Source organism: Leptopilina boulardi, unplaced genomic scaffold (assembly GCF_019393585.1).
Source record: "Leptopilina boulardi isolate dan_hultmark-lab unplaced genomic scaffold, ZJU_Lbou_2.1 LbouV2_70, whole genome shotgun sequence".
NCBI classification, from domain to species: Eukaryota; Metazoa; Arthropoda; class Insecta; order Hymenoptera; family Figitidae; genus Leptopilina; species Leptopilina boulardi.
Window position 1 is genome coordinate 1,918,607 of NW_026138017.1, and position 23,976 is coordinate 1,942,582.

Genomic DNA, 23,976 nt, shown 5'->3' on the forward strand with positions numbered 1-23,976 from the left:
AAAGAAGAAAATTTAATTTTTCAATTATTAAAAAGCAGAAAGACAAAAAAAATTTTTAAATAGTAAAAAATAAATTAATTTATTAAAAAGGACTCACCATTTGTTGTCTATAGAAGTAGCATCCACATTAATTGAAAAAACACACGATTTTAAAAACACGCACAGATTCTAAACTTTTTAAAATTTTTTTCCTTTAAAATTCGCGAAATTTTTATTTTTCGTTAATAAAAGAAATGCGAGGGACCAATATTGTAATTTTAATTGGCTCTATTCTCGTCTTTCCTTAAATGGCGCTGAAAATAAAAATAATGTTAAATTAAAGAAAACATTGTAATTGTTTTATTTTTATTTAATAAATTGTAATACTGTTAAAAAAATACTCATCAAAAAGGAAAATGCTACAACTAAATTTTTCCAATAAAATAAAATATTCACCTAAATAACGAATTTTCAGCTTCAAGAAGATTCTTTCAAACACTAAATAGCCCTCGGAGATCCCTACTTTCAAGTTAAATTTCCATTTAGAAAATGTGAAAATTAACCGTAAAAATAGACCGAGTTCTAAAAAGTATAAAGAATTCTGTGTCCTTTCTTCCTTCCTTGAAGATAAGGTACACAAGCCATCGAGAATAGAATCTGCAAAAAGAAAACAATTAAATTTAAAAATTTTCAAACTAGTCGGTAATATAGAAAACTATAAAAAAATTTATTTCCAAATTTGACAAAAATAACCGTGGCATCGAGACTAAACCTAAAGTAATCGAATTACACAAAAATCTTGAAAATATTACTTCTATTTTTCGAGAATTCGGCGTCGAAATGAACGTCAATTTTTTCTAACTGACTCCCTCTAGACCTCGAAGTAAGACATTGTAACGTCAAAACAAAAATTTTCATTCTTTTTAAGTAGTTGTTTCTTGAATATTTCTATATTTAAAGAACACTTCTTTGGATCTATTCTTGATCTCAATTGGCAATAATGCCACAATAATTGATCACGGACTTTGGATTCGATTTGACACATATCAACGCCTCTTTGAATTGCGAATTATTGCAGTGTGAGAGAACATCAGATGAGAAACCTTGACTGCAAAGAAAAGCTTTACAAAAAAACTAGTAAAGAAAACAAGAAAAATTTCTAACACAAATTTTGTACCTTTGAAGGTAAAATTGTATACCTAAACATCATAACTTGAATGTTAATTTTTTTGATAATGAGAAAGATTTATGTGAAACCAATCACATGAAAAATTCGTTCAGTATTAAAGGCACTATATTTATGCAGATTGAGAAAAATAACATTTGGAGTACCATAGACAGAACATCAATCATGCTAATGTGGTATGGTTTAAAGAAATTTTTTTCTCTTATTTTTCTGAGAAACTAAGTAAGCTTAAGAAGCATTAGACTTTAGAGCATTGGACTATAAGACTTGTTATTATATCGAAGCATATAAATGCTAAGGTGGCTCGTATTTATATTCTCTATACCTCTCTATAGAATGTACAGTGTAATATACTCAAACGAATCAGAGTCCGTAACGATCGGAACTGTTGAGAAGTATCAGATGATAATCATTTCAGCTTTTATATCTCTTGGCTTTCCTGTCGCTGTCATTATTAATAAATCATAGCTCGGTTTTACTTGCACTGACCCGTAACGATGCAATAATATCCCTTGTTTTGTATACTGCTCTCTTAACTCTTATATGCGAAAGAAAAAGGATATATTATATCGTTTTAATAACTCTGACTATCCATTATATAAAAATGTATTACTTATGCAAAATTTCTTTATAGAAAAATTTAACTATGATTATACCTTTAAATATCATTAAAGAAAATCCCCCGCAGATATTAATAGTTTTAAATAATTAAAAGATTATTATTATTATAGGTATATTCATAAATCAGAAAAACATACGCGATGAGATTTTCTTTTCCCATAGTTTGAAAATTGATAACCGTTTGTAATTAACTATTTTTTAATAGTCATGGAGCTGTCGGGATGACGTACATCAAGTTAGACAAACAACTTTCGTAAAATCAAAAATGCAATATTGGAGAATTTGCCGCTAATTTGCCGCTAATTATTCGTGAAATTCCCAATTTTGCCGTTTTTGATTTTTTAAAAAAAACAGGGTGCACTGCTAACTTGATATCAAGTTAGCAGTGCAACCACTGTAAATGAAAGGATAAAAAAAATCTGAACACACATAATTTTGCCGTAAATTTGCCGTAATCAAATCCCACAATTAGTTTCTCAAAATATTTAAAAATGACACTAAACTTCACAATATTCTATCAGAATTTTCTACAATTTATATTCTTTCATCCTCACAATCATTTTAATATAATTAGTAAGTCAAAAACGACTTATTTAAATGAAGCTGAAGTACGCAATGTTTACATAAACGATTTTTTAAGAAATAATTTTTTAAAATGCAAAATTCTATAATTTTTTGCTTAAAAAAAATATTTTTTTATAATTTCTTGATTAAGGGTATGTGGGAACATCTCACGTGACCTAGTATGGGAACATGTGTTTTGGTAGTATACGTATCACTCTAAAATGAAAAAAGATTTTTGTCTAACATTTTCAGTTATATAAAATGAGTAGAACTGCGAGATTCCTTGTACCGAACGAAATCATTTTTAAAAAATTTTAACCCGAAATTATTTTTTATTTCAGAGAAAGTTTAAAACCACAAAAAAACTTCCTTTGCCCACATTCCCTTAATGAAAACTACAAGAAATATTTTTTAGGCAAAAAATTATAGAATTTTTAAATTTAAAAACTTATTTCTTTAAAAATCGTTTACATAAACGTTGCCTACTTCAGCTTCGTTTATTTAACAATAAATCTATATACTCCACTATCACACTACGACCAAATTCCACATAAAAACATACTTATCGAATCTTATTTCTGACAAAGATTTTAGAATCTACTGTTAATGTTTAGGTTTATAATTCTTACAAACGTCAAATATTTTATTTGATGTACTCTTTATTCACGAATAATTAAATTAGCTTCTACGGCAAATTCCCAATGCATAGAAAAAGTGTCAAAATTATTTCTGACCGAAATTTTCGACTGTTCTGCTAACTTTTTTTCATATTAATAAAATAAAATTATTAAACAATTTATTTGATGTACTCTTTCTTCACGAATAATTAAATTAGCTGCTACGGCAAAATCCCAATGCATAGAAAAAGTGTCAAAATTATTTCTGACCGAAATTTTCGACTGTTCTGCTAAATTTTCTTGATATTAACTACAAAAAATAATTAAACAATTTATTTGATGTACTTTTTCTTCACGAATAATTAAATTAGCTGCTACGGCAAATTCCCAATGCATAGAAAAAGTGTCAAAATTATTTCTGACCGAAATTTTCGACTGTTCTGCTAACTTATCTTGAGATTAACTACAAACAATAATTAAACAATTTATTTGATGTACTTTTTCTTCACGAATAATTAAATTAGCTGCTACGGCAAATTCCCAATGCATAGAAAAAGTGTCAAAATTATTTCTGACCGAAATTTTCGACTGTTCTGTTAACTTTTCTTGATATTAACTACAAAAAATAATTAAACAATTTATTTGATGTACTTTTTCTTCACGAATAATTAAATTAGCTGCTACGGCAAATTCCCAATGCATAGAAAAATTGTCAAAATTATTTCTGACCGAAATTTTCGACTGTTCTGCTAACTTTTCTTGATATTAACTACAAAAATAATTAAACAATTTATTTAATGTACTTTTTCTTCACGAATAATTAAATTAGCTGCTACGGCAAATTCCCAATGCATAGAAAAAGTGTCAAAATTATATCTGACAAGAAATTTTCGACTGTTCTGCTAACTTTTTTTCATAATAATAAAATAAGATTATTAAACAATTTATTTGATGTACTCTTACTTCACGAATAATTAAATTAGCTGCTACGGCAAAATCCCAATGCATAGAAAAAGTGTCAAAATTATTTCTGACCGAAATTTTCGACTGTTCTGCTAACTTTTCTTGATATTAACTACAAAAAAATATGAAACAATTTATTTGATGTACTCTTTCTTCACGAATAATTAAATTAGCTGCTACGGCAAATGCCCAATGCATAGAAAAAGTGTCAAAATTATTTATGACCGAAATTTTCGACTGTTCTGCTAACTTTTCTTAATATTAACTACAAAAAATAATTAAACAATTTATTCGATGTTCTTTTTCTTCACGAATAATTAAATTAGCTGCTACGGCAAATTCCCAATGCATAGAAAAAGTGTCAAAATTATTTCTGACCGAAATTTTCGACTGTTCTGTTAACTTTTCTTGATATTAACTACAAAAAATAATTAAACAATTTATTTGATGTACTTTTTCTTCACGAATAATTAAATTAGCTGCTACGAAAAAATCCCCAATGCATAGAAAAAGTGTCAAAATTATTTCTGACCGAAATTTTCGACTGTTCTGCTAACTTTTCTTGATATTAACTACAAAAAATAATTAAACAATTTATTTGATGTACTTTTTCTTCACGAATAATTAAATTAGCTGCTACGGCAAATTCAAAATGCATAGAAAAAGTGTCAAAATTATTTATGACCGAAATTTTCGACTATTCTGCTAACTTTTCTTAATATTAACTACAAAAAATAATTAAACAATTTATTTGATGTTCTTTTTCTTCACGAATAATTAAATTAGCTGCTACGGCAAATTCCCAATGCATAGAAAAAGTGTCAAAATTATTTCTGACCGAAATTTTCGACTGTTCTGCTAACTTTTCTTGATATTAACTACAAAAAAATATGAAACAATTTATTTGATGTACTTTTTCTTCACGAATAATTAAATTAGCTGCTACGGCAAAATCCCAATGCATAGATAAAGTGTCAAATTTAATTCAGAACGAGATTTTTGACTGTTTTGCTATCTTTTTCATTTTTTAATTATAAGAATCAATTAATTAATTAAATTGACGTATTTTTTCTTTTCGAATAATTAAATTAGCTGATACGGCTAATTCCGAAAGCACAAGAAATGTGTCTTTGTATGTTTATGAATAATTAAAATTGTCCAATCATTGATTTGACTTATATTTCCTATATTATATTTATTATATAATATATAATTACATAGTATATAATATATATTATAATTTTATATAATTCGAATAATTAAATTAGATGTTATGCCAAAATCTCATAGCAGAACCTAGATATTAAAAATATAAAAATGTAAAAAATGCGGAAATCAAAACCAGAAAAATTTTTTGGTTTCTGACCCTTTTTGACTTTCTTAACAATATAAATCACTGATGTAAGGAAATCCCTGAAAATTGAGTTATATAATTTTTAATTTATTTATATCGTTGCGTAATTATCTTATTCCAAAACCAAAAAGAAATTTAATTTTTAATTGAAAATTTTTTTTATGATCTTTATGATTTTTACTAAGTTTTGAATGTTTTAATGAAGAAATTTTTTTTAATATAGTTACTATAATATTTGAATTTAAAATAAATTAAACATTTTTTAAAAAAATTATTTATTTTTTTTAGTACAAAATAATTTTTGGTATTAAATTTTTAAATTTTTAATTGTTTCACTAATTTTTGTAATAAATATCAAGAAAAGTTAGCAGAACAGTCGAAAATTTCGGTCAGAAATAATTTTGACACTTTTTCTATGCATTGGGCATTTGCCGTAGCAGCTAATTTAATTATTCGTGAAGAAAGAGTACATCAAATAAATTGTTTAATAATTTTATTTTATTAATATGAAAAAAAGTTAGCAGAACAGTCGAAAATTTCGGTCAGAAATAATTTTGACACTTTTTCTATGCATTGGGGATTTTTTCGTAGCAGCTGATTTAATTATTCGTGAAGAAAAAGTACATCAAATAAATTGTTTAATTATTTTTTGTAGTTAATATCAAGAAAAGTTAGCAGAACAGTCGAAAATTTCGGTCAGAAATAATTTTGACACTTTTTCTATGCATTGGGATTTTGCCGTAGCAGCTAATTTAATTATTCGTGAAGAAAGAGTACATCAAATAAATTGTTTGATTATTTTTTGTAGTTAATATCAAGAAAAGTTAGCAGAACAGTCGTAAATTTCGGTCAGAAATAATTTTGACACTTTTTCTATGCATTAGGATTTTGCCATAGCAGCTAATTTAATTATTCGTGAAGAAAGACTACATCAAATAAATTGTTTAATTATTTTTTGTAGTTAATATTAAGAAAAGTTAGCAGAACAGTCGAAAATTTCGGTCATAAATAATTTTGACACTTTTTCTATGCATTGGGCATTTGCCGTAGCAGCTAATTTAATTATTCGTGAAGAAAGAGTACATCAAATAAATTGTTTGATTATTTTTTGTAGTTAATATCAAGAAAAGTTAGCAGAACAGTCGTAAATTTCGGTCAGAAATAATTTTTACACTTTTTCTATGCATTAGGATTTTGCCGTAGCAGCTAATTTAATTATTCGTGAAGAAAAAGTACATCAAATAAATTGTTTCATATTTTTTTGTAGTTAATATCAAGAAAAGTTAGCAGAACAGTCGTAAATTTCGGTCAGAAATAATTTTGACACTTTTTCTATGCATTAGGATTTTGCCGTAGCAGCTAATTTAATTATTTGTGAAGAAAAAGTACATCAAATAAATTGTTTCATATTTTTTTGTAGTTAATATCAAGAAAAGTTAGCAGAACAGTCGAAAATTTCTGTCAGAAATAATTTTGACACTTTTTCTATGCATTGGGAATTTGCCGTAGCAGCTAATTTAATTATTCGTGAAGAAAAAGTACATCAAATAAATTGTTTAATAATTTTATTTTATTAATATGAAAAAAACTTAGCAGAACAGTCGAAAATTTCGGTCAGAAATAATTTTGACACTTTTTCTATGCATTGGGGATTTTTTCGTAGCAGCTAATTTAATTATTCGTGAAGAAAAAGTACATCAAATAAATTGTTTAATTATTTTTTGTAGTTAATATCAAGAAAAGTTAGCAGAACAGTCGAAAATTTCGGTCAGAAATAATTTTGACACTTTTTCTATGCATTGAGATTTTGCCGTAGCAGCTAATTTAATTATTCGTGAAGTAAGAGTACATCAAATAAATTGTTTAATAATTTTATTTTATTATTATGAAAAAAAGTTAGCAGAACAGTCGAAAATTTCGGTCAGATATAATTTTGACACTTTTTCTATGCATTGGGAATTTGCCGTAGCAGCTAATTTAATTATTCGTGAAGAAAAATTACATTAAATAAATTGTTTAATTATTTTTGTAGTTAATATCAAGAAAAGTTAGCAGAACAGTCGAAAATTTCGGTCAGAAATAATTTTGACACTTTTTCTATGCATTGGGATTTTGCCGTAGCAGCTAATTTAATTATTCGTGAAGTAAGAGTACATCAAATAAATTGTTTAATAATTTTATTTTATTAATATGAAAAAAAGTTAGCAGAACAGTCGAAAATTTCGGTCAGAAATAATTTTGACACTTTTTCTATGCATTGGGGATTTTTTCGTAGCAGCTGATTTAATTATTCGTGAAGAAAAAGTACATCAAATAAATTGTTTAATTATTTTTTGTAGTTAATATCAAGAAAAGTTAGCAGAACAGTCGAAAATTTCGGTCAGAAATAATTTTGACAATTTTTCTATGCATTGGGAATTTGCCGTAGCAGCTAATTTAATTATTCGTGAAGAAAAAGAACATCAAATAAATTGTTTAATTATTTTTTGTAGTTAATATTAAGAAAAGTTAGCAGAACAGTCGAAAATTTCGGTCATAAATAATTTTGGCACTTTTTCTATGCATTTTGAATTTGCCGTAGCAGCTAATTTAATTATTCGTGAAGAAAAAGAACATCAAATAAATTGTTTAATTATTTTTTGTAGTTAATATTAAGAAAAGTTAGCAGAACAGTCGAAAATTTCGGTCATAAATAATTTTGGCACTTTTTCTATGCATTTTGAATTTGCCGTAGCAGCTAATTTAATTATTCGTGAAGAAAAAGTACATCAAATAAATTGTTTAATTATTTTTTGTAGTTAATATCAAGAAAAGTTAGCAGAACAGTCGAAAATTTCGGTCAGAAATAATTTTGACACTTTTTCTATGCATTGGGCATTTGCCGTAGCAGCTAATTTAATTATTCGTGAAGTAAGAGTACATCAAATAAATTGTTTAATGATTTTATTTTATTATTATGAAAAAAAGTTAGCAGAACAGTCGAAAATTTCTTGTCAGATATAATTTTGACACTTTTTCTATGCATTGGGAATTTGCCGTAGCAGCTAATTTAATTATTCGTGAAGAAAAAGTAGATCAAATAAATTGTTTAATTATTTTTGTAGTTAATATCAAGAAAAGTTAGCAGAACAGTCGAAAATTTCGGTCAGAAATAATTTTGACAATTTTTCTATGCATTGGGAATTTGCCGTAGCAGCTAATTTAATTATTCGTGAAGAAAAAGTACATCAAATAAATTGTTTAATTATTGTTTGTAGTTAATCTCAAGATAAGTTAGCAGAACAGTCGAAAATTTCGGTCAGAAATAATTTTGACACTTTTTCTATGCATTGGGAATTTGCCGTAGCAGCTAATTTAATTATTCGTGAAGAAAAAGTACATCAAATAAATTGTTTAATTATTTTTTGTAGTTAATATCAAGAAAATTTAGCAGAACAGTCGAAAATTTCGGTCAGAAATAATTTTGACACTTTTTCTATGCATTGGGATTTTGCCGTAGCAGCTAATTTAATTATTCGTGAAGAAAGAGTACATCAAATAAATTGTTTAATAATTTTATTTTATTAATATGAAAAAAAGTTAGCAGAACAGTCGAAAATTTCGGTCAGAAATAATTTTGACACTTTTTCTATGCATTGGGAATTTGCCGTAGAAGCTAATTTAATTATTCGTGAATAAAGAGTACATCAAATAAAATATTTGACGTTTGTAAGAATTATAAACCTAAACATTAACAGTAGATTCTAAAATCTTTGTCAGAAATAAGATTCGATAAGTATGTTTTTATGTGGAATTTGGTCGTAGTGTGATAGTGGAGTATATAGATTTATTGTTAAATAAACGAAGCTGAAGTAGGCAACGTTTATGTAAACGATTTTTAAAGAAATAAGTTTTTAAATTTAAAAATTCTATAATTTTTTGCCTAAAAAATATTTCTTGTAGTTTTCATTAAGGGAATGTGGGCAAAGGAAGTTTTTTTGTGGTTTTAAACTTTCTCTGAAATAAAAAATAATTTCGGGTTAAAATTTTTTAAAAATGATTTCGTTCGGTACAAGGAATCTCGCAGTTCTACTCATTTTATATAACTGAAAATGTTAGACAAAAATCTTTTTTCATTTTAGAGTGATACGTATACTACCAAAACACATGTTCCCATACTAGGTCACGTGAGATGTTCCCACATACCCTTAATCAAGAAATTATAAAAAAATATTTTTTTTAAGCAAAAAATTATAGAATTTTGCATTTTAAAAAATTATTTCTTAAAAAATCGTTTATGTAAACATTGCGTACTTCAGCTTCATTTAAATAAGTCGTTTTTGACTTACTAATTATATTAAAATGATTGTGAGGATGAAAGAATATAAATTGTAGAAAATTCTGATAGAATATTGTGAAGTTTAGTGTCATTTTTAAATATTTTGAGAAACTAATTGTGGGATTTGATTACGGCAAATTTACGGCAAAATTATGTGTGTTCAGATTTTTTTTATCCTTTCATTTACAGTGGTTGCACTGCTAACTTGATATCAAGTTAGCAGTGCACCCTGTTTTTTTTAAAAAATCAAAAACGGCAAAATTGGGAATTCAACGAATAATTAGCGGCAAATTAGCGGCAAATTCTCCAATATTGCATTTTTGATTTTACGAAAGTTGTTTGTCTAACTTGATGTACGTGTCGGGATGATTTGTGGTTTCATTGTTTCTACACATATAACCAACGGTGTGAGAAGGCAAATCCTTTCGAAATTTATTGTTTATAATAAAAATCTCCCTATTTAGTATTTAATTCTACCGGAAATAAAAAATAGATCAATATATATATAAATAAGAAATAGACAATTATATAACAGGACGTTTAATCAAAAATTATTGGAAATATAATCATATAGGATAATATTTGAAATTATTCCCAATGAAATTATTGTATATATCGAGTGTTTAATGCTCGTCGCTTGGAGGCTACGCGCGGCTGTTTTTCTTGTCGGCGAACACCGTGTAATTATCTCTGCATAAAGATTTCTTGGCTGAGTGCAAAATTAAGGACTCTGAGATTTCGCCGATGGTATAACGACTTGTAAGCACTGACGAGTAAAAAGAAAAAAAAAAAAAAAAAGAGCGCGTTACTATTTTTCTTAATATTATTATCATTATTATTATTATAAAGGAAGAGAGACAGGGCGCGCGTATAATTTGGAGCAATTTGGAAATTGCATATAATTGATGAGGATATACCTTTCACTTTTATGAATCGGCGTCGTGTCTCTCAAAGTTTTATAAGTAGCCCTAATCACCGGGTTCTCTCATACGAAAAAAAATCTAGTTTCGAAATCGTTCCCCCACAATACCTATTTTCAATCAACATATTTTTTATTCCTTTTTTGACCTTACGAAAAACAATTTCATTTTTACCAAAAAAAAAAATTTTCTTTGATCGTAAATAAGATATTGTTAAAATGCCAACACGCTTTTCCACTTTCGTGAAATGATAGTGAAATGGAATTTTGAACATTTTTGGAGTATTCGAATTTTTTTGGCGCACACACACACACACACACACACGATACACGGTATGGTGGGCCCAACCATGTCTGCGTTTAAAATGTCTACCTGCTCGGTTTTTAAGGCCCCGAGGGACCATCCTACTTCCCAGAAAGAAGAGCCCTGTTCCTATTGTTCTTGCTAATTGCCACCCCATATCCCCGACATCAGCACGACCCTCTCTCTCTCCTCGACGATGCTTAATGGCCGGTTGTCCGGATAGCAAATACCACCTAGGTACGTTGACTGGCTGCTTCTCATTGTTTCCGAATTTGCCGAACCGAAACGGAGCACACCCCCACCACCACCACTTAGAAAAATTGCCTTCAGGTAGTTAAGTTTCAAATTTAATGGCTCCTCAATTTTCCTCAAAAATATAATCTTCAAAAAAAAAAAAAAATGCTAACAGGCAGAAAATAATTATCTAATTTGACATTGGTCTCGTCTATCACTTAATTTCACTTCCGCTCTGTTAGTTTTACAAATGATTATAAAATTTTATCCTCAAAATTTTCAGCACATCTTGTAAATACTTTTAAAAAAATTCGCATTAAAATTCCTTTCACAAATGTAATTATTTGTAAGAAATATTCTTAAAAGGGTTATATATGTAAATTGTTAAAATTCGCCAGAAAGCGAGCCAGAAAGTAAATTACAGACACACGTTTCAAAAACACCGTAATTTCGTAATGTAACCTTTTGTATATATATATATATATATATATATATATATATATAAACGATCCATGGACTTCATTGTATCCGTTAAAAAAGAGAATGAAGATTATAAAAACGTTGAAGGTTTCGAAGGGGCAGTCATCAATTCGCTCCCGTAAGGGGAAGTAACCTTCCCCCACCACGCGGCCGGAGGCCTGCGTTCGAGTTTCGGAGCGAAGGTAGCACCGCGGGGAGCCGGGTCCCTTAATCCCTCATTAAGAAGATTTCCTTAATGGATTTTCTTTAAAAAAAAAAAATTCTTTAATATTAGTATTTTTAAGTTTTTATTATTAGATTCGGAATCCTTATTTAATTGCGAATTTGTGCATATGTTGTTTGCATTAAAAATGTTAATTTTTAAAAAGTTTATAATTATATCATCACCTTTGCTAATCCTTTTCAATTTAACAGAAGATAGGAATTTTAATATTTTATATATTATCATTTTTAAAAATTATTTCATGTTCTATTTAATTTTTTATTGTAAATTTTCAAAAAAAAAAATTCCAAATTAACTAGATAAATTTTTTATGAATTTTTTTAAAATTATATTTCTTCTCTTTATATATGTATTATAGAAGAAAAAATTCAAAAACTTTTCTGGCAATAATAAACTCTTGGATGTTTGTTACAATACTTAATTAATACTTAAATAATTAATTGAAATAAAATTTATTTGATTTAAGTAAATATTTATTTGATAATAAAAGAGTTATCAGCGATTTGAATAAAATAACATTTCTTGACTTTTTCGTAATCGTTTATTTGTAGGAAGAAAGATATTTAGAAAATGTTCGAATTATAAACTTTTTAAATATCAACATTTTCAAGTCAAACAACATATGTATGAAATTGTAATAAAGTAAGGATTTCGAATTTGATAAAAAAAACTTAAAAATGTTGTTATTTAAAAAATTTATTTATATGTAGAAAAAGCCATTAAGGAAAACTTGGAAAATCTAATTTATGAGGGATTAAGGGACCCGGCCCCCCGCGGTGCTAGTTCGCTCCGACACTCGAACTCGCGCCTCTGGCCGCGTGGTGGGGGAAGGTTACTTCCCCTTACGGGAGCGAATTGATGATCGCCCTTTCGAAGAGATCATATTTTCATAAGTTATAAGATCATCAAAGGAAGAGTGAAATTCCCCGGGTCTTTTTCAACCCACTCTTTGTCATCAAGGACCTCCTGGAGCGACAGAGGAGTATGCTTGTGAGAAAGTAGCAGTAATGAATGCAGAAGTCGTCTCGTATTTGTCTTTCCTTTTTCTTTTTTTATTTTTGCCTGTCTTCACAAATTACTGATTTTATTCCCACCAATCTCAACTTGAAATTTGCGACAATAATTTCCAATAATTTAAATTATTTAAAATTCCCAAGGGAAAAAGTTAGCAAATATTGTTATTTACCAATTTGTTATTAAAAAAATTTGTAAATTAAAAAATAAAAAATATTTGATTTTGTATAGTTAAAAGCCTCTCTTTTGTATAGAATCGATTATAACATTGAATCAGTGAAAAATAAATCGATTATTGCCTGTCTATTATACCGCAAAGGTAATTTCATCATTGATCGGTTCACTGATCATCAGAGGTAATGATGAGTAATAATTACAGTTTCTTGTCAGGTATAATTACAGAGATTCTCCATAAGCGCAATAATTTTATGTTTCATTATAAAGAAAAGAGAAAATAAACATTTTACAGAAATTATTTCAAGCGCCACGTGTTTACACAAAAAAATTTTTTTTTTTAATTTGAAAAAAATTGCTATTAGAAAATTTTAAAATACAAATTTCAAATTCACTTCTTCAATTGAGCTGCCGGATCAAAGAAGGGCACATAACCCATTTGAATTACATTAGTTATGTGCCCTTCTTTGATCCGGCAGCTAAATTATTAGTATTTATTTATCAATATTAATTATTTTATTTATCCTTAATTTTTTAATTACTCTGCAATTTTATAAAGTACAATAAACAAATTGGTAAATTGGAAATAGAATTATTTGATTAGAATGGTTTTAGCCCATTTTTCGAAATATGCTTTTTTTTCTATGTCTAAAACACACATTTAGAAATGGGACGGAAATGGCAAAGCGTTTTGCCGGCAAATAAATCACTTGAGAGAGTCAGAGGCGCCTGGAAGTCGGAAAAGATGAGATCGTAGAGATTTCGGCAGTGTGTTGCAGATCTCTCTCTCTCTCTCTCTTTCTCTTGCATTTCTCAGCACTATCCTCTCTTGTTTAGTATACAGGAAAATTCTCAGTATTCAGGAAAAAGTGATGCTATCCAACTTGTATTTCAAAAACCGGTTCGATTTCACCTGTATTAGCTTCTTTCCTCACGGGGTGTGTAATTTAAAATCATTTTAATTGCATTTAGCGCAGACACGAAGAAAAACTATTTTTTTTTTTTTTGAAACCAAAATTAAAAATCGAAAATATTATATCAATAACTAACGAAATTTATTCTTTTTGTTTCAGGTAAGTTCACCGTGTATTTTGCAAATCAAGGTTCTCGTGAGTAAGAAAAAAAAAAATTTTTTTTAGAAGAGTACAAAAATCATATAAACGAGAGATCATAAAAAATTTATGAAATTCTCTCGCAGAGAAATCCGCTCTCTTGTATAAAACAAGTTTTCTTTATGATGATAGGTATTTGTGTAACCGAATTTTTTTCTGCAAACAAAATTCGTTCGACAAGAAAACATGATATTTTCTGCGATTATAAAAGGGAGAAAAATAAAATAATACAAATTTTTTTTTTTAAAAAAAAAAAGGGGTTGAGGAAAACTCGGAAAGTGTATTTCAAGTTGACATTGATGGAAACGCCTGTTATGTATCATTTCCGCTTGACAGTGAGTTGTGTGTGACGCACGCACAAACGGACGCATAAAGACATTAAAAGGGGTTCCATGCCATACGGTGGCCAATTCGAATTTACGTTCCGAATTACGGTCACTCTCCACAGACACCTGTTCATTTTGCTGCTGCCTTATAGTCTGAGGAATGCCTATGACGAAACAAGAGAGGAGAACAAACAAACAAAAAGAAAAAAAAACTGAGCGAGTAGATTCGAAAGACCCCTCCTGGGCAATCACGCACTGCTCTCGCGAGTTTATATATATATATATAGTACAGGCCGGATCCTCGAAAGTTTCTCGGCAAAAGATTCGTGAGAACCTTACTGGACAGGTTTCGACGGGAATCACTTTTTTTGCTAGATTTAATTCGGTAGTAATTAACGAATAACGATAATTTCGCAATGGGGCGGAACGTGTGTACTACCGAAAGAAACCCTATATGAAAAAGCAGAATGGAATTCATTCTATAATTGTTGTCAGGAATTTAATAATTATATACTTATTAAATTCCTATATTGATCATTTTTTTTATTATTCAACAATTTTAAATTTAAATCGTCACTAATTGCATTCGATTTAGAATTTTATGCATTATTTTTCTAGATTATCACTATATAAATAAAATTCCTATTTCGCCTAACGGCAATATTATTAATTTAGCAAAATTTTAAATCATAAAAAAACATTTCTTAAACTATACTCTGTTCCAGGAGAGATCGATATTTTTCTGCGCATCTTGTTGTAAAAGGATGTATTTTTAAGTGAAAAAAGCGTTTTCTAGATTTTTTTCGAAAAAACATAGCCAATGATATGAAAAGGATTGTAACATGTGTTGCTTTTTCTATAACTAAAATCAAGCAAACATTTAAAATTTTTGTGACCTGCGAGCCTGGTCTCCAAAAGGCAGTCGGAAGGGTCTTTTATGCTTTTATGGCTTTTCATTGCAAAATTAAAAAATTGTTGGAATTTAAAAAAAATAATTGTATAAATATTATATTTGCAATGTACGCAGGTTAAAACAATTACAACGGTATAAAATTTTTTGCAAATACTATAAGATTAGAGTTTGTACATATGTAAAACATGAAATTTATATAACTTTTCCAAAAGCAAATTTTAATATTTAGACATAAAAATTTATATCATTGGAATCGTCAAAATCTGCAAATGGTAAATTTAATATTTAAAAAATTATTTCTTTGGATTTAAATATTTTTTATTTTGCACCAAAATACCATAAAATCTAAACGACCCTAAAAATGGATAAAAAAAAATTTAGTTGTCAATACACATGTTTCTTCAAATTTAAAAGAAATTGAAAGAGAAAGCTTATTTGCTGATACGGAAAATAATATACGCCTCCTTTTATAGTTTTCTGCCCGTAAAGGGCCCAAATTCGTCCTGAAAAATATCGATCTCTCCTGGAACAGAGTATAAATGATTATATACATATAATATACCAAATGTAAAAAAAGAAAAAAACAGTACTTTAATATTAAATATATGACATATTCTGTCGTGCGATTCTAATTAAATTAGAAATGGAGATTAAAATTTGTTTTTTCCTTTTTTTGCCGCTGGCATATTATGACACTAAAAACTATGGACACGTGGGTCTAAAAGCTTACTTGTACTCAAAGGAGATCCGATTTGCCGAAAGGTCCCAGGCTTCTGAAGAGATCGGAAATTTAATACGATAAAAATCCAGTCAAGAGTCTCAGGAAATATCTCGCAGCATCTTCTCTTGCTCACTTGGGGGTCATAATCACCATACTCGTTTTGTTGGTTCAATTCACAACCGGAAGGTGTAAATTATTCCCTCTATTAAAAAAAAAAAATAGAAACATTAACAAAAATATCTAAATTTTTATTTTCAATTAAATTCCTATTTATGAATGAAACAATGAAAAGACGAAAATTATCATTAAAAATAAAAGCTTAATTAAATTAATTGGAATTAGTAATTACTTTTAATGATTAGCAGGCAGGGGATTATATATATAAAAAAAAGAGAGAGAGAACAAAAAAAGAAAAAGAGGGAGAGATACATGTCGATGCAAAATGTTTCGAGGAACAGAAGGCCCCTGACGACAAGTGCCCTCGCATATAATGGGCCTTGCCCTTTTTTTTCCCTCCCGCCGACGACTCGTTTTCTTTCTCTTTTTAAGGACTTGGGTGACTGGTCAGCGACCAGGGCTCAATTCGGCATCGTCGGGTATATCCTGTATATAAGGCCCCCAACACACACACATAACTCCCCCTCATTTTCTCCCTCGTTCCCCCCTATGCGGTCGGACCCTGGCGCAGATTCCTGGGCCTCGTGCCTTTGGTAAAGAAACGCTATTACGTCCTTTTATTTGCCGAGCCATGAGCCAAAGCCGATTCCACGGCCATTCTTTTTACGTGATGTATTGTGGACTTAAACTTCTTAAACATATGCGAGAATCGTGCCGCGTGTCAAACATTAACAATCAAAGCTCGATTTTTATTTTACACTCCTTCTTCACTTGACATTTTATTTCTTTTCATTTTTTTTTAAATTTACAAAATAATAACTAAAAAAAATTCTAATTTTATTTTAAATTAAAATTTTTATTACTAGTGTTCAAAAAATTAAAATATTCCATGTTGTGCAAAATTTTTAAAGAAGAATAATGAAAATAAACTTGGCGAATATTCAAAGCGCATATAAAATGGTGATAAAATGAATTTTTTTTTTTTTTTTTTATTCAATTGATTGGAGTGAATTGTAGTCAAACGATCAAAGTCTAGTGTGGACAGTATATGTGTGTGTATGGATGTAAATAATACATATATTCATCCTATAATGTCTATGCAGGAGGAATATTGGATCCGAATGATGGTGACTCTTGATGTGAACGACCGAAAGATATTATGTGTTTGCAAAGAGATGTTTTTCTTATCATACGCAGATCGTTTGCACAACAAGTTCTAACTGGCATAAAGTCTTAACACACGGAATTAAATTCAAATGCATACGCGTCTTATATAATATTATTTTTTCGAAAACGAATTAATAATCAATTTATAAATTTCAAAAATCCTGAAAATACACAGAAAAAAAAATTTTTGATTCTAATAATCGGTTACTTATTATTATTTATTTATTTTTAAATAATTATTATTTGCAGTAATTAAATTGTATTTGTTTCAAATACAAAAATTAAAAATTAAATTTAAAAAAAAATTATTTAGTTCAAGTAAATATTTATTTGATAATAATCAAGTAATCTAGTATTTGAAGCAAATAAATATTTTTTTTTCAGTAAAATTGTAAAAAAATTCATCAAAAAAATTAGGATTAGACTAATTATATATTTAAATAAATAATGTAAAAAATTTGCATATTTAAATTAATTAAAATGTTGATTAATTTTTGGCTTTGTAAAATACATAAAATAAGAAATTAATAAAATTCAGATAAAATAAAGAAGAATATTATGGGCGTATGAATTTTTAAAGAAGGCAAAAAATAAATATATATATTTACTGTTATTGAAAAGTGAAAGACAGAAGGAAAATCGTGTAGTGCTTTTAAAACCGTAAATGACGTTAAAGGTTTGGAATGTTCAAGTTTCTGAATTTCTAATTTGGCATGACTCATACGTACATATATAAGTGAGTGCATTGTCGCATTCATTTGTTTCCAATTTATTTAAATGTCCCTCAAGAATATTGTAATGAAATCATTTTTTAATTCATACAATTTTTCTTTTTTTTTATGAACAAAATTTCTTTTCTAATTATTATTTTTTTTTTTATTAATATTTTTTTGGAAAATTATAATAATATTCAATGACAAGTAATTAAAAATTGGAAACAAAGTGAAAATAACATAAATTAATGAGAAAATTAAAGATTAATGTATAACGGTGTTTAATCAAGAAAAGTTTAAAATGATATTAAATATTTACTGTTAAAATGCTTATATATATGTGGAGATATCAACGCCCGTAGGGAAAATGATAAAAGTAATGAGCTTGTCGGCTCGCATATGCGAATATCATTATTTTCCGTCTTTATTTTAGCCGCCTATAGAAATATTATCATTATTATTTTCGTTATTTTTTTTCTTTTGTTATTCACAATATTTAGAAAATTTACGATTCAAGACTTGACATATACTGCGACTATATATATATATATAACGCGCAGCATCAATCCTTTCATATATTTTGTCACTCGACCCGCCCTTTCCAAACTTCAACAGTCCCACATTTCTAAAGTAATTATATCGTTACGAATTTTTAAAATAAATGAAGACATTTACGACCAGCTAGAGAGAAAGGGAGATAATTAAAAATATTTCTCCCTTTTTTTAAAACCATGTGTCACAAAAAAAATGTCTCATTCGAAAGAAATTTTTAATAAAAATATTTTTTTTTTGTGAAAAAGTGAGATTTTTCAATCATCACTTTTTTTCTTATCTGAGCAGTGAGATGTCAGAGTTGGTTCGTCGATAATGGATCTGATCAGAGTGAATCTGAAACAAGAAGAGCTTTTCAATTCGTGACCTGCGTTGGGTTCGAGTCTCGATTCTCATCGTTCGGTGCGGGTCGATCGAAAAGAAATAAAAAAAAAAAAGAAACAAAAAGAGAAGATGAAAGCAATAAGGAGAGCTTGTCGGAAAATAATTAATATGCCGCGGACACATAACGAACGGCTTCACGGAGCAGTCTGTTTGTTTTCGGACGGACCTTCCTCGGCTTCTCTTCAGACTCTCTCGGCATGTCGGTTGTATCTCTCTTTTGCCCGGGCCTCTCGACCTCCCGCTGCTTCCCCTTTTTTTTTCCTTTTTATTTTAAAACTTTAAACACAGGCCCACACTGAAACATTCGCCCGGGTATCTTCGCTTATATTATGTATATGTAAACACACATACACACACAAACCAGATGAGAGCCTCTGAGTCTCTTTCTTTAGTTATTCATCTTTCTCTAGTCTATTGCTTCTCATCTCTTCTTCTTTTCCTATCTTTTTACTTGGTATTCTTCCTCCTGTTCTTCGTCCTCTCTTTCTCTCTCTCTCAGTTATCGTGAGACTAAGACCGGAACAGACTTGTTCGATTCTCTTCGAAAAGAAGGTAGCAGAATTCTTATTTTTTAAGATTTAAAAGATTGAAAGGATCATTCTTTCTCGGAGACGGATACTTTGAAACCAAAGAGAGACGAATGAAGATATGTGAAGCGATGTAGTCGCAGTATAAAATGTCATGGACGTTAAATAGCATTTGATTGAGAACAGATTTCAAAGTAGAACAAAAGAATTTTTCAAAAGTTTCAGATTGGGAAAAATATGTATTTTTTTCAAATCGAAAAATTGTGACGAGAAAAAAATATTTTGTTGCAATTACATTTTTCGATATGAAAAATTGTGAAATCATTTCTGAAAAAAAAAAAAATGATTTAAATACATTTTTTGAGAAGGAAAAAGATATTATATACTTTTCTAAGGAATCTTTCAAAAAGAAGATCAAATTACAATTTCTGGTGAAAGAATTTTTTTTTTTTCACTATTGTGATTAACTCGAGCTTAAATTGATTAGTTAATTATTCAACTAGATTATTTTTTCAAAGAAACGATTTTTTTTAAGAATGTATTTCGTAATGTTTTACTAAAATTTAAAAAATTCTTATAGAAAAATTCAATTTTTCTTTGAGAAATAAAAAAATATTTTTACAATTTTTTTTTTTCGAATTGAGACATCAAAAATAATTATACTAAGAAAATTGAAATTTTATAAGTGAAAATTTGCATTTTTTTCATAAGGAATCAAACTTTTAAAGAATGAGGAACGTGCCCTGAACTCTTGTTGATTTTATATACGAGCCTGAAAGGCAACATCGGCAAAGCACACACGGCACAGCATGCCTCTCTCCATATATTCTTTCCAGTTTAATCTTTCTTTTGTGACTCTGCTGTTTTAGCGTTTTTTATTCGGCCTGCTAAGACCCAGCCTCCAGAAGAGCAAAAGGAGGTCCAGTGTGCCTCAGGCTTATTAACCGGAAAGAGAGACAGCAAAATCAGCTTCACGCGGGAAAGAGAGATGAAAAGTACAAAAAAAATTATAAACGAGAAAAAATTCATAAAAAGGAAGCACAGAACTTTAAAGAATTTCAATCAAGAAATAACTTCTTCTTCTATATGACATTGTTAATTGTTCATTACCAGTCAATATCAATTTTTTTTTTTTAATAATACCTAAAACAAATTATTAAAAAAATTTTTTTAAGTTAATTTTGTCTTTCGGTTTTCTCTTTGTAATTAAATGCCAACATTTACGGGATGTTAAATTGCGAAAAGAGAGATAAAACGAATTAAGAGCTATATCTTTTAATTGTTTGCTTCCTATTCGTGTTGTGTGACAAAAGAGGAAGATACAACTTTATGATAAATCACATTGTGGCGCGGGTCTCGAAATTGATAGCAGATTTTCGTCACGCAATCATTCTTACGTAAGAGAATATCGAAAGGAGAATGTGTGAGAGAAAGAGATAAAAATAAAAAAAAAAAAGTCGTATAAAATAGTCAACTAAATTTTGTCATCAGCTATATCCATAACAATAGGGATTTTAACCACAAATCTGTTTCGCTAAATTATCTCAGATCGTAAATAATTTTTTTTTTTATAATCAATCCGGAAATACTAAATAAAATTTATAAATTCAATTTTCGATGCTCTTCTTTCGATAAATATATAACAAAGTTGTAAATGCTTTATTTTTCTTAAATTAGATCAAATTGTTTAATTTAATAATGAAAATCAACTAATAATATAATATGTTATGCAATAATTATAATTTCACTTTTATTGTTTCATTCATTGAAATTATTTTTTTATTTTAAAAAATTGTAATAAATCAAAATTTTTAGAACAAACAAGGGACTTTTTTTAAAAGTATATTGAGATTTTATCGAGACATTGGGAGATAAATTGTAAATTTTTTTTTTTTTTTTTTTTTGAAGCGGAGGTGAAGAAGTCGGGTGGAATTAATGAAAAGGGAAGAAAATGTTACCTTGGTAAACGAGATATCGCTGCTCAAGAAGCGGAGGCATAAATAATTTTTGAATTTAATAAACGTCTCTCTTCTATAAAAGTTGTCTTAGCTGCAAATATATACCGCTCTACGGACACACAAGAGCGAGTCTGAATATGTATATATATATATATGATGGACGTCATTCTTATCTTTTACGACTTTGCAGCGGCTACTAATTAGAGGAAAAAGATAATCGGGGTTTGTTTCTGAATCCATTGAGGCTGTCTTTTCTCTTTCCCACAAAAATCTATATAAAACAAAAACAAAAAAAAATAATCAAAATTAGATCAAAATAAAAAAAAAATTATATTAATTAGATAGAAAAATATAGACTGCAAAAAATAAAACATTAACATTTAATTAAAATAATAATTATATGTAACAAAACATAAATTATATAAATGAAATAATAATAATATAAAAGCGAAAATATATTTCGAAGGAATAACTCAGCGAAAATTGCTTCTTGGTATTTAAAATTATTTATCTGAATAGTAACCTACTTACTTCTATAGTCATAAATAAGTTAATAATTTTAGTTAAAAAGAAATTAAAATCTTGTTCGATCACACTATATAACCTCAAAGTAAAAAAAATTTATTCGAAAACAATGAAAAAATATTAGTTATAAAATAACTTAACCTCAATTAATTATTTTTTCCTATTTATTGCAAAAATTTGGAGAAATTAATAAAAATAAATCCAAACATAAAATTACAATGTGTGAATAAATAAGAGGCAATGTCATTAATGACTTGATGAATGCAATTTCGAGAGATAAGGAGATAAGAAATTTAATTGCCAGGTTGTTGACTTTGGTAACCATCTCTCAATTGCGGAACACTTTCTTCGTCGCATGAATAAAGATGAATTGCAATCAATTAGTCAAATGCATCATGACTTTTTCTATATAATTATATATGCGAGTATCACACAAATTAATATAATTTTTTTGTACCGTCAACTTTAATTATTATCAATAAAATTCGTCTTTTAAAACACTATGCACTGAATGCCGCACCATTATTTAATGTTTGTCAACATCACGTATATAAAAAAAATTATATTTTACTAAAATGTAGCGGAACATTATTCCTAACCTAAAAATAGTATTTTTTTTTCTATATAACGTATAAATTGCCCTATATATTCAAAATTATTATAAACCCATAAATTGACGAAAAAAAAACTTTTTATGACAATAGTAATGAAAAATAACCTAAAAATTTTGCTAACAACTCTGAAGCTATCTCAAATTTTCGATATATATTTTTCGAGATTATTACCTTAAATGGAGCAAATATTAAAAAACTTTTTTCTTTCTTGAATCACAAATATTCTACAATAATTAGTTATTGCAATTATTGATAAACTATATAATTATCGATGACGATCGCGAAACAAGTCAATTCAATATGGCCGACATGCCAATAATGATACATTAAAAAGTTATCGAAACAATATTCACATGTTATTCATAAGATATTAAGAATATTAATACTCATATTTACCTATTGATGACTTTTTTATGGCATCTCTCTAAATATTAATAAATTATCGATGATTAATTAATGGAAAAAGTAGCAGCGTCCTTTCAACATATTTTTCACGCCAAGGAATGATGCTTTCCCGCGCGAAAAAATATTGCACCTTCCCCCACTTGCGCTCTGATTGGCTGAATTTCCAATATCATTGGACATTTTTGTAATTGATTTTTGATTGGCTGAGCACTAAAACCGGGAACATTTTTCGGCATACGTCGATTTGATTGGCTGATTGTTGAAATTTGAAATATTTAAATATTATTCTGTGTAATAATTTAAATTAAATTTAATTAATTCTTTCCTCGAATTTTTTATTTAATTATTTTTAGTACTTTGAAATTTTAGTGGAATTTAATAAATATTTATTAAAATATTAAGCGTTTAGTAATAAAATCAATCATTAAATTGTTGATAAATAAATCGTTGCGTACTTTAATAGGTGCAATTATTATTTATTAAATATTCGAGGTTAAAAAGAATGTGTAGAGAAGGAATTAGTAAAATATATTTAAAAAAGAGCGTAAAATGAAATAAATAATTATTATTTATTAAACAATCAATTATAATTGAAATATTTTATTTTAATATAAAATAAAAATGTTTTTTTAATTTTCAATTAATATAATTAGCATTATTTATATTAAAATTTTATTGTAGCTCTAATTAATTTGTATTTCTTTCTTATATTTTAATTTAAATTTCAAATTGTTATTTATTACTTTTGTATTATTATTTAAAATTAAAAATAAGTGGACTTGAATCTTTTTAATTATTTGGTTTTAAGGAACACAATTTATTATTCTATTTATTTGTAAGTAAATTATTTAATTAATCAATCAATCAATTATTTATTTTATACTGAAAAATTCTCTATCAAAACATAAAATTTAAATAAAAAATTATAAATTTACTTTCCTAAAAGTTAATTAAGTTACAAGATTCAAGTTCACTTTTTTTTCCTGTTTATT

The 23,976-nt window shown here is 27.9% G+C and overlaps 1 protein-coding gene and 1 long non-coding RNA gene across 2 annotated transcripts in view; one reads left to right on the forward strand and one right to left on the reverse strand.

The window, feature by feature from the left end:
* LOC127290573 (BMP and activin membrane-bound inhibitor homolog) overlaps window positions 1–23,976 on the forward strand; it is a 46,634-nt gene that overhangs the window by 19,684 nt on the left and 2,974 nt on the right. The gene's annotated exons all lie outside the window — the stretch shown is intronic.
* On the reverse strand, window positions 115–23,271 carry LOC127290574 (uncharacterized). The gene is made up of 5 exons (XR_007844386.1): window positions 22,976–23,271; window positions 21,441–21,711; window positions 16,032–16,224; window positions 436–636; window positions 115–293 (listed from the first exon to the last, which is right to left on the reverse strand). It is a non-coding gene; the product is annotated as an uncharacterized LOC127290574 (long non-coding RNA).